The sequence below is a fragment of the Topomyia yanbarensis genome, chromosome 2, assembly GCF_030247195.1.
Source record: "Topomyia yanbarensis strain Yona2022 chromosome 2, ASM3024719v1, whole genome shotgun sequence".
NCBI lineage: Eukaryota > Metazoa > Arthropoda > Insecta > Diptera > Culicidae > Topomyia > Topomyia yanbarensis.
This window is the reverse complement of record NC_080671.1, coordinates 385,570,518-385,581,851: the sequence shown is the minus strand read 5'-3', so window position 1 is coordinate 385,581,851 and position 11,334 is coordinate 385,570,518. Positions and strand designations below refer to the sequence as shown.

The following is an 11,334-nucleotide window of genomic DNA, read 5'->3' as shown; positions in this document are numbered from 1 at the left end:
CTGTGAGCTAGTTGATGAACATTTTTTATAAACCATGTGTTGATTAGTGAATTTATTCACAAATTTAAGAACATTGTTCATGGTTTGACGTGAACTGATTAATGATTTATTACATCTTGATCATGATCAGGTTTTGTGGTTGTGGAGGAGGTTATAAAACTACTGCTTTAGTTTCACGAATTAATATTCATGGATCCCTTCAAGCTTCGTAAACTGATTCCTGATTCCGAGTATGTTAGTCACGATAATCCCTTCGTAAAATAATTCACAAAATCAAAATACGTTTCCAATTTCATGATATAGTTCATGAAATGTGCAATTTTGTGCATGATATGCTTCATGCTTGTGAAATTTAGAAGATATCTCTAATCATTTGCACTTTCATGCAACTCTGCACCAGGTCTGGAAATTGGCACGTGGACAATTTCACAAAATTTTGGAATATTATAATTATAAGTATATAATAATTATAAATTGTACATATAATATACAACGAACGTCCTCATAAATAAACGTGAGTGACATTATTATGCCCGAAAAATCAGATAAAAACCTCATCAACTAATATAACGAAAATGTACATAGTAATTGCGAAAATCGTGACTAACCTCTTGACATCATGAACATCGTTCAATATTCAGCTCTTTTGGTCAAAACAGTGTTTCTTTAAATTATGAACTAGATTTGTATGATAAAACTAAACATATTTGGCACACAACCGCAGTGATCTTACTAAACATTTGAGTGGCCATATGATATTTGGCGTGAAATAGTTTCAGGGCCGGTGTTGGGCTAAAAGCGTGGTGGGACTAGAAAAATACCGCATTTCTGCAATACTCATACTAGCATAACAATCTGATAAAATTACCTGCGGTGCGTTTGTAGCACCTGATTTCAAATTTTAGATTTGTTGTAAAGTGGGTAATTACTCTCTCAGATATATTCGAGTGGGTAGTACTACTTATACTACCTAGGTCATCCGCCATCTCTGCCTAGTTTTGTGAAAAAATTCTATGCAGTAGCAAAATACAGAATTAGAATCATGCGTCACCGTAGTTATCAAATAGAGATTACCTCAAGACGCCATTTATCTATGCATTCACTGGTTGAACAATCTGTTTCGCTGCGGTATATCTGATTTCTTTGTATCCACAAAAATTATTGTCAAACAGGCGAGGTTTCGACCAGTGTTTGCAATGCCACTTTAGCAACATTCTCTCTAGAGGTTGTAATCTCTTTTTTGCAAACCATTCCAGTAAAGTTCAGCTGGAAAATACGCCGGCATTATGGCTGGTTCTGGTAAGTATTCCGACACCAGTAACAAAACGAATACTAATTAGAATCGATTGTGTCCCTGGAGATTGAAAACTAACCGGTCACCAACGAGAATTCCGGCTCATTTTCCGGCTGGACTTACTAGGGTGTTCAGTATACATAATATACTGAAACTTTATTTAGTCATCGATAGCATCTTGCCTCTTCACCTGTAAATTGCTCTTCCCGTCATTGAATGCTTCCTAAAAGCACATGCTAAAAATGCATAAAAATTACAGCAGAATAAAAGAGACGGAAACAGGAAATATGCTAACTCTGCATATCTTTTTTCTCAGTGTATACAAATTTGTAAAAAGTAACTTTTTCAAATAAACCGCTAGATTTTTGCTTGGTCTGTCTTGTCAGAACCATCAAAGTAATCAACAGTGTTCCTAAAATATTTTCCGTGACCAAGCATTTTTTTCCATTGAAGTGGTCCCTTAAGGAGGTTTTTACTTATATAATGGCTGAATTTTTCGGGAATAGAAAATAGATTTTTTTTTAAAATGAGTAAGCAAATTTATCTCAAAAACTCAACGTAAGGGTTAGATATTTTTTACATGAAATGTGAATGGTATTTTTTACATGAAATGTGAAGTTTGAAAGAAATCGGTTAAGTAGTTTTGGAATGGTAGGTAACACCGCAAATCATGTTTTTCCGTTCTACAAAAAGCTTTGTCACCGAGTCGTTTGTCGATTTTTTTAGCATAGAAAAATTACAGCATGTTATTGAAATGATATACTATAATGTACAAAAGTTTTGATCAATTCGCTTCACGCAAAGTTACAAAAAAATTCCCAAAAATGTGTTTCTTTTTCACGCTGAAACCCTAACTCCCCTCCTCCTTAGCGGGTAAAAATGAAATTTCAATATATCTTCGTTTTCTTCAAATGTTATTGGAAACTGATAACACCTATTAATTGGGACATTTTCCATGCGATTGGACTATTGTAAATATTCTAGCAGGATTATATTGACGACGGAAGGTCAAAATTGTGCTGCTTTAGCATTGTGAGCAAAGCACCTTAATAAAATCGGTTTTTCGTGTTTCTTGAAAAATGGATGTTGAAACCAATATACCCTAGAAAATAGTTTGCGACCATGAAAGGATTAATAATATTAATAAGACTACTCAAATAACTATTACACCATACAACGACGGTCGCCGAAAGGCATAAGGTCGAAGCAGAGAACCATCAGCTAACGCTTCGCTTGATACGGAGATTACAATCCAAATTTTAAATAAAAGAACGCGGGTGATATGTATGTATTCCAAAGGGCTCGTCGACACATTCAGGCATTCCCTGGTGAAATCAAACTTCAAAAACTAAAAAACTTTCTCGCTGAGGACAGGATTCGAACCTGCGCGGGTTAAACCCAATGGATTTCAAGTCCATCTCCTTAACCGCTCGGACACCTCAGCCTTCGGTAAAAAAAGTAATCACATTTACTTCCAGGTCCAATCGATGCTAGTTTGAAGATGTATAAAAAACACAATTTAATCACTCGGGCAAAAAAATCATTATCTGAATAACTTCAGATAAGGCTCCGGCGAGATTCGAACTCACGATCTCCTGTTTACTAGACAGGCGCTTTAACCAACTAAGCCACGGCGCCGATGCTAATCGAATTATAGGGAAGAAATTTCGTCTGGCTTATCTGTATCATTGTGTGAACTTCGTGTGAAGTAACAACATGTAGATATCAAAAAAATGTTTCGTTTGTTTCAACAATACATGCGATAAGAGCTTAATATAAACGGGTTTAAAGAAGCATTATCGTATATGTTTTGGTTGCTTGACATTTGTTAACTTTTTATTAAGTTTCATACTACATTTACTTATTGCAACCAAATTAATTGAAATCTTTACCATATTTATTCCTTTTAGTAGCGGTTCATTGCAAAAGGTGCGTGATATACTATCAAACACGCGTAACACTCTCCGTTACTTCTACCGCTCATGCAATAAAACTATAAAACTTGAAACAGGATTTTTGCACATTTAACTCTAACGGGATCGTCAAGATGAGATCAAATTGCAGCGGCATACAATTTTACACTTTACCATGACATAGGTATTTTACAAATCTACCTTTCATTCAGAGAAGGTAGAAACATTGAACGTAGTTCGATGTGATACACGCAAACCGAAAGATGTTTAAGATGCATTATTTTCCACCCGATGCCTGTTCCTATTTGTATTTTTTCATCCGATTGGATCTCGACAGAGTTGAAACGCAAAAGAAGCTTCTCGTAGTCAGTGATACCACATGTTTTAAATGTCTGTAGAAGAATAATTAAAATGTCTGTACAAGTCTGTAGATAGTTGTGTAAATCCTAGTTACACTAGAATATTACTTCGAAAATAGATTGAAAATAGATTCTATTAAGACGGAATCACTCGTATTCGAATACAGTTATTCTAGTGCAATTTTGCTAAACATTGTTACTCTTTGAAAAGTCTGTAGATCTCTGGCCTGCGTCTGTAGGAGGCTATCAAGAGTCTGTAAAATACAGACATGTCTGTAAATCTGGCATCGCTGCTCACACTTATCCCGTATTAACACTCGGAATACCAAGGGGGTAAAAAGTTACGCGGACTACCAAGGGGGTCTAAAAAAATGGGAACGCTTACTTTGACCGGTCATATCTCAGCCGTTACATAATCGATTTTAAATCTGTCTTCACCAATAGAAAGATATGTCTTTTGTGAATACGTCAAATTAAAAAACAGAAGAATAGAGTTGTCTACCGTAAGTTACAGTAAAAAGAGTATAACAAAATCAGTAAGAAAAAAATGGGAACGCTTCTTTGACTTGCCATATCTTAGCTGTTTGCTCACCAATTTTAATTCTTTCTTCACCATTGGATAGGTAAATCTTTTATAAAAACAGTGAACAAAGAATGATGGAAATCAAATTTGTATATCTGAAGTAATTGTAAAAACAGTAATTGAAAGTCAGTACAGACGAAATGACTTTTTCTGTTCAAAAAATCGTATCACGACCGTTTGTCAACCAATTTCAATTTTCCTTACACCAATGCAATCCTTAGAGCTTCTAGACTTGTAATATATGCAATAAATAGTAGATTTTCAAAAATTACTATACTTTTTCGAGTTTTTAGGAGATAGGATTTTTACAATGTACGTAGCATACGGTTGATTGAAATTCTTTGCGACTTGTTAGATTTACGGTTTGAAAATTACCTGTTTACTCAATAGTTCTACATATTATACATGGATATTATTATATTAAAATGATTGCACGAACGTGGAGAAACACATTATTGTATGTAAGTTACTAAATAATAGAGTGTGTTAGGACGATTCAGTAAATACGAAGAAGTTCAGAATTTTAAAATATTCGTCATATAACTTTAAATTTGAAGCGATGACCTATACATTTTAATACACCAGTCGATTACATGATGGCGGCTACAATTTCTGAAAAAACACATTTTTATATTTTCTCATCAAAAATAGCCAAAAGTACGTAGAAGTACAGAAATTCCATTTAGTTGGCAAATAACGTCGAGTTCAAAGTGATGGCCTATACCTTTTTATATACCAATCGATTATAATTGATTTTGGTTACAATTTCTGGAAGAACAATTTTTATATTTTCTCAAAAAATAGACAAAAGTACGTAGAACTACAGTAATTTCATTTAGTTGACAAATAACTTCAAGTATTCAAAGCTATCACCTATGCAATTTATACATCAATCGATTGTAATTGATTTTGGCTACAATTTCTGAAAGAACATATTTTCATATTTTCTAAAAAAAAATAGCCAAAACTACGTATAAGCACAGAAATTTCATTTAGTGGGTAAATAACGTCGAATTTTAAGGGATGATTTATACTTTTTTATACACCAATCGATTGTAATTAATGGTGGCTACAATTTCTGAAAGAACACATTTTTATATTTTCTCAAAAAATAGACAAAATACGTAGAAGTACGGAAATTTGATTTAGTTGGCAAGTAAGGTCAAATTCAAAGTGATGACTACACTTTTATATATACCAATCGATTGTAATTGATTTCGGCTACAATTGTTGCAAGAACGATAAAAATACGTAGAAGTACAGAAATTTCGTTTGATTACTATACTATTTATTGCATATATTACAAGTCTAGAAGCTCTAAGGATTGCATTGGTGTAAGGAAAATTGAAATTGGTTGACAAACGGTCGTGATACGATTGTTTGAACAGAAAAACTCATTTCGTCTGTACTGACTCTCAATTACTGTTTTTACAATTACTTCAGATACACAAATTTGTTTTCCATCATTCTTTGTTCACTGTTTTTATAAAAGATTTACCTATCCAATGGTGAAGAAAAAATTAAAATTGGTGAGCAAACAGCTAAGATATGGCAAGTCAAAGAAGCGTTCCCATTTTTTTCTCACTGACTTTGTTATACTCTTTTTACTGTAACTTACGGTAGACAACTCTATTCTTCCTACCTTTATATTGGTGAAGACAGATTTAAAATCGATTATGTAACAGCTGAGATATGACCGGTCAAAGTAAGCGTTCCCATTTTTTACCCCCTTGGTATTCCGAACGACCCGTTAATCTTTCGGCACAGGTACAGCACGTCAGTGGCAATGCGTTGACGTTCTGTTCCGTTTAGGGATACTTATGTATTGTGTGAATCGTACTTTACAGTCTCATATACACGTCGATTTTTCACTCTCAACTTCGCCTGTGGATTATAGTGAATATATCGCAACGAGTTGAAATATTAAACAGCCGTTATCCTTCCTTAAAGAATAATTACAGTGCAACTAGTTTTTCGAAACTCCGTTTCAAAGATGAGTTTGGAGCGCTTCAATTGTACCTTGCAGTTTCTGCAGGACAAATATCCTGGACTCTAAAAAATCTAATCTAGGTAGATAAAAAAGTTCAAGGTTTATTTATTTTTCACCATCGGTGATGTTTTATCTTTTTTTGGTTTTATTCTTAGGGAAATTAATTGGCCTGTTTTAAACCAAACCGAACAGAGCGCCATATTTTCAGGTATTACTGATGTCAAAATTCATTTTTCAATATCACATCATTAACTACGAGCCTGCAGTTTCTTGTAGTGTACTGAAATCAAAACCATTAAAGCTTATAAAGGTAATGAAATTTTGTACGGCTTATACCTAATGGGTATAAATTTTGACGATTAGTTGATTGCGTAATAAACATTTGAATTAAGTTTTTTATCGACTTTTTCACTGAATCACGTTTAAAAATTATAAATAAATAATTAATACCAATTTTATATACAGTGAAGACTTGTTTACATCAGCTCCTTGGTGAATTTGAGGATGAAAAAAACAAGGACTTTGACAAATTCGGGACATATTTTTTTAATTTTTATTTATTTATTTACTAAACCGAAACTGTTGAATGCTCATCTGATTATTTAGCATAAATTACTCTTCAGGAGGTCTCACAGTGCCTGAATTTGACTTGGTTAGTCTGCACTCAAAAAAGAAATCACGTTGATTGTATGTGAAAACATACATGAATCTCATCCACCCAACTTTTCACATAAAGGCTATCGGATAGTCCGGTAAATCGAAATCAGTTTCAATAGCTGATTCATCAGGTGAAAGTTACGTGTTTTTGATATAATAAATAACAGCAATTCACGTAAATGTTACTTGAAGCCAAATATAACGACTACATGAAGCTAAACGTAGCAACTATGTGAAATCGAACGTAACAATTATATGAAGAATAACGTGACAATTGAAGTCGTACATGTATAGGCATTTTAATTAATTTATAAAATAAAATCGGTATTCTTCAATTTCTTCCGATTTATTTAAACTTCAAATGCATATTATTAAATATAAAAACTAAATATATACAGATAGCTCCTAATATATTACCAAATACAAATATGTTGTATTTGATATTACAGTAGTTATTTCTTAAAGCTTATGCAGAGTAAGGATGTAGTAATTTAATTTCTGTCCTATCATTTTACATTTTTGCTTGGACAATCAGCCATTTCGAGCATCACAATATGTTGGCACACTTTTCCAAGCTGACGCGAATAAAAAAATCTGTTTGGAGATAAATATAACAATATAAATCCATGGATACGTGTTTCGATACAAGTGCTTCAGAGTAACGGCTTCACACACAAACCGAAAAGGTAGAGATCCGTAATGTTAGCAGTGCTTTGTAGAATATAACCAGCAGAAGCAACGTCAGAGAGTATCGGTACAAATCAAGGTATTGCGCAAACGATACATTTCCTACCAGCTCCCGAGATTTGTGCAACCTGTAATTTCGTGAACCCACAGAAACAATTGCGCTTATGGCCTCCCATCTTCGCGATCCTGCTGCGAATTTCCATAGCATTTATTACAGTACGATACTCGTTGGCATAGATATGAAATGGTCCCTTCCAGTAACTATGAAAAGCCGGGTAGAAGAGCCGTCGGGTAATCGAAAGGAGTGTTTACGCTCGGAGTACTTTCCTGTAGGTTTAAATTAGCTACAGATTTTGTTAAATACAAATCGACGAAGAATTACCTTATTCCAATTAGCAATAGCTAAACAGGAACAGTAGCAGCATAATCAGCCAACATTTGAATCACTTTATAGAAGCGTTATTTTACTGCAGGATCAGCAATATTGTCGTGATATGATCACAATCGAAATGGTGAGTGCCAAATATTAGATTTCGTACAACAGCTTGTGGGATGGCGTGTAAATCAGATACACGATGAAAATGATGAGTTTAATTTGTATTTATATACCAATTCGTTGTGCTCGTGTATTTTTCTCCAATTATGTAAACCAACACACATCACGCAAATATAAAACAAACAATTCATTAGAAAGTTCAATAAATTTAGAATAAGTTATTCGAAAAAAATTTCAGCCATTTTGCCTTTTTTCACACAGGAAATTCACATGAACTGCGTTTCAGCGATTAACTTCGAATCACATAAAGTTGATGTGTAAATCAGATAGCTTCTATAGGATTGCCAAATGCCGTTCACAGGAATCACGTAATACATGTTTAGAAACGGAAAATAATCATTTAGGTGAAAATTCACGTAAAATCAAAGTGGTTTATTTTTTGAGTGTGTTAGAGCAATCGGTTCAAACTGTTGTCAAAATCGGCGGCTGATAGAATCGGGCCTACACTTTATAAGCCATACAGTTCATAGATTATGTAACGCTTAAATTGCCCAAAGTTCACTTCCCCCTCCTTCCAAGTAACAAATTGTCACAAATTTCTTTATCCCCCCTCCCCTATTACGTAACAAATTCTTCAAAAAAAATTTCTTCAGGAGAAACATGTTCCGTCACGTTCTAGCTTATTCCCCCTCCCCCCATATGTCGCAGCATGTCATACTTTGTTTTACCACCCCTCTCCCTATAAGTTCATGGCATACAGAAATTGCCATTTTGTAGCAGCCATTTTGAGTTTCCGATTTTCACGTAGTTTTAAATTATTGAAGAATTTAACCATCAGCACCGGAAGTTTGTACGACTGTCATTATACCAAAACAAATTAACAAGCTTTACCTTATTTTCGTTGTAAAACGTAAAACGTTCCCTATAAGCTTCTTCGCTGTACGCGCGACTTGTAACCAAGGATGCAAAATGCCTACCTTTTCTGCGGCTGTAATTTTTCTGCCTACATTCTCATTTCTCTCTCGATGCTGCTGTCATTCGCTAGTGCAGGACGCCCAGCGCTGTACGGCTGCCTGTGTGCAAAGCATTAACATGACAAAAACTACTGTCCCCAGTACAGCCACCAGACGCGAGCGGTACAGCTTCTCTTTGCTTATTTTACATTTTTTTAATATTTTCAATCTTTTTAATATTTTTATTCAAAAATGACGACAATGAAGGCGGCTCATTTACGCCACGGCCGGCATCAACGCTTTCGTGTGCGGGCCTCTCCCTTTGACTATGCAGAGAAAAATGTACAAAGCGAGAGAACAAACTTTACTACGCCACACTCTCACCGAGCAGTCGGAGTACAGCAGCAAAACAAAAATGTATTCAACTGCTGTACGGGAAAATGTACTCGATTTGGCTACCGTTCTGGCAAGAGCTGTAGTGATACGTCGCTGTAGCGGGCTGTACGGCTTGTGCAAATGTAAATATACCGAAAAAAATGTAGTTTATCGGTACCTTTGGCATCCCTGCTTGTAACTGTGGAACCACCCATGTGAATATAACTCGAGAGTTTTGCATTCGAGAAAACACCACACCACCAGTTTTCGAGAAAATTTAAGCTTGATCAAATGAACCTATTTCACGCTTTCCTATATATTTTCTTCTTTCGAACCCTTGCTCTATCTTGAATACTATGGCTCTAAATAAACCTTTCATATCTTCTTCTCAATTCAATTCCACCATACACAAAATGTTGTACTGACACATTGGACGATACAATCATGCCAACATGAAATCACAGAGAACAGACGTCCATTTTCAGCATTCAACTTGTGTAAAAATCTCTAACCGTTTTGAAGATAGTTGGGATATCCAAACCAGGAGCGCTGCTATCGTCATGTTTTTTTTGTGGCTGAGTTCGACTGAATTGACAGCGGTTATTCCTCTACCCAGTCAAACTAGTCCGGAACCGGTTCGGATTTCCAGTATGAACTGCAGCTCAAATGCATGAACCGATAGAGTGGGAATCGGTTGTTTTCTTTGAGCAAGATTTCATACCGAATCCATTCAGGATTTCGAACCGGTTTCGGAATGGATTTGACGGATAGTTGGGATAAGTTGGTTTGGCGGCGCTAGTGTTTATCGTATATTAATTCAAATGTTTACACATGTTTTGCCTTTCTCATATAGAAAGGTTATGCAATTGCTCCAAAAACCGACTTTCTAACGGAGGCCCGGAGGGCCGACTTTCATATACCATTCGACTCAGTTCGTCGAGATCGGAAAATGTCTGTGTGTGTATGTGCGGATATATAAACAAAATGTCCACATCGTTTTCTCGGAGATGGCTGAACCGATTTTCACAAACTTAGTCACGAATAGAAGGAACAAGACTCCCATCGGCTGCTATTGAATTTCATTTAATTCTAATTTCCGGTTCCGGATTTACGAGTTGAGCGTACTACATAGAAAATCTTGTTATAATTTGTCCACATCGGTTTCTCAGAATTTTCTGAACCGATTATCACAAACTTAGTCTTAAATGAAAGGTACAACGTTGCCATCGGCTGCTATTGAATTTTGTGTGGATTGAACTTCTAGTTTCTGAATTACAGGATGATGAGTACGATCACGCAGAAAATCCCGATTTCAACGGATACTGCGATTAATGTATAAAGGTGAAAGTTTTTCAAAAATGTGACCACAACTGCTTGGATTTGTAGTTCTATGTCACTAACAGTCATTCAAAGTCTCTTTGGCCGCATTGACCACCATCGACGGATCCGGAAGCCAAGGCGGAAGTATCCAAGAATAATAATAATAATTACATCGGTTTTTCGTAGATGGCTAGACCGATTAAACCAAACTTAAATGAAAGCTTTTACTACCCTGTAAACTGCTATTAAATTTAATTCTGATCCGACTTACGGTTCCGGTGTTGCGGGTTGTGGCATGCGGTCACATAGAAAATTCCGACTCAAAATGAAACCTCCATGAAGGCAAAAAGGTAAAAATTTCGCCAAAATGAATATATGGAAAAATGGAAGATTCCAGATAGATCTAGAACATTGGCAACGCTGGTTATAAACATCCATAAAACTGACTGGATTTAGTTTGGATTCCGCAGAAGCAGTGCTTCATTTAGGGGTCAAATAAGAAAATATTATTAATATATTTACGCAGGCCTGTGCGCAGGGGGGGGGGAGGTTGGGGGTTCAACACACCCCCTCCCATTATCGTTTTGAATTATCTTCCTGTCCAGGAAAATAAATATACTGCAAACCGTTTGGACACATAAAATGTCATTTGAGTTCGGTCACGGTCAACAAGACAATGAAGAAATCAAGGACGAAACTTTGCGAGG

The 11,334-nt window shown here is 35.5% G+C and overlaps 2 non-coding genes across 2 annotated transcripts; both read right to left on the bottom strand.

Moving 5' to 3' along the window:
- Nucleotides 1-2,656: 2,656 nt before the first annotated feature.
- Nucleotides 2,657-2,738, bottom strand: Trnas-uga (transfer RNA serine (anticodon UGA)). The gene has a single exon. It is a non-coding gene; the product is annotated as a tRNA-Ser (tRNA).
- Nucleotides 2,739-2,858: 120 nt separating this feature from the next.
- Trnat-agu (transfer RNA threonine (anticodon AGU)) lies at nt 2,859-2,932 on the bottom strand. Its single transcript has one exon. It is a non-coding gene; the product is annotated as a tRNA-Thr (tRNA).
- Between the last annotated feature and the right edge of the window lie 8,402 nt (nt 2,933-11,334).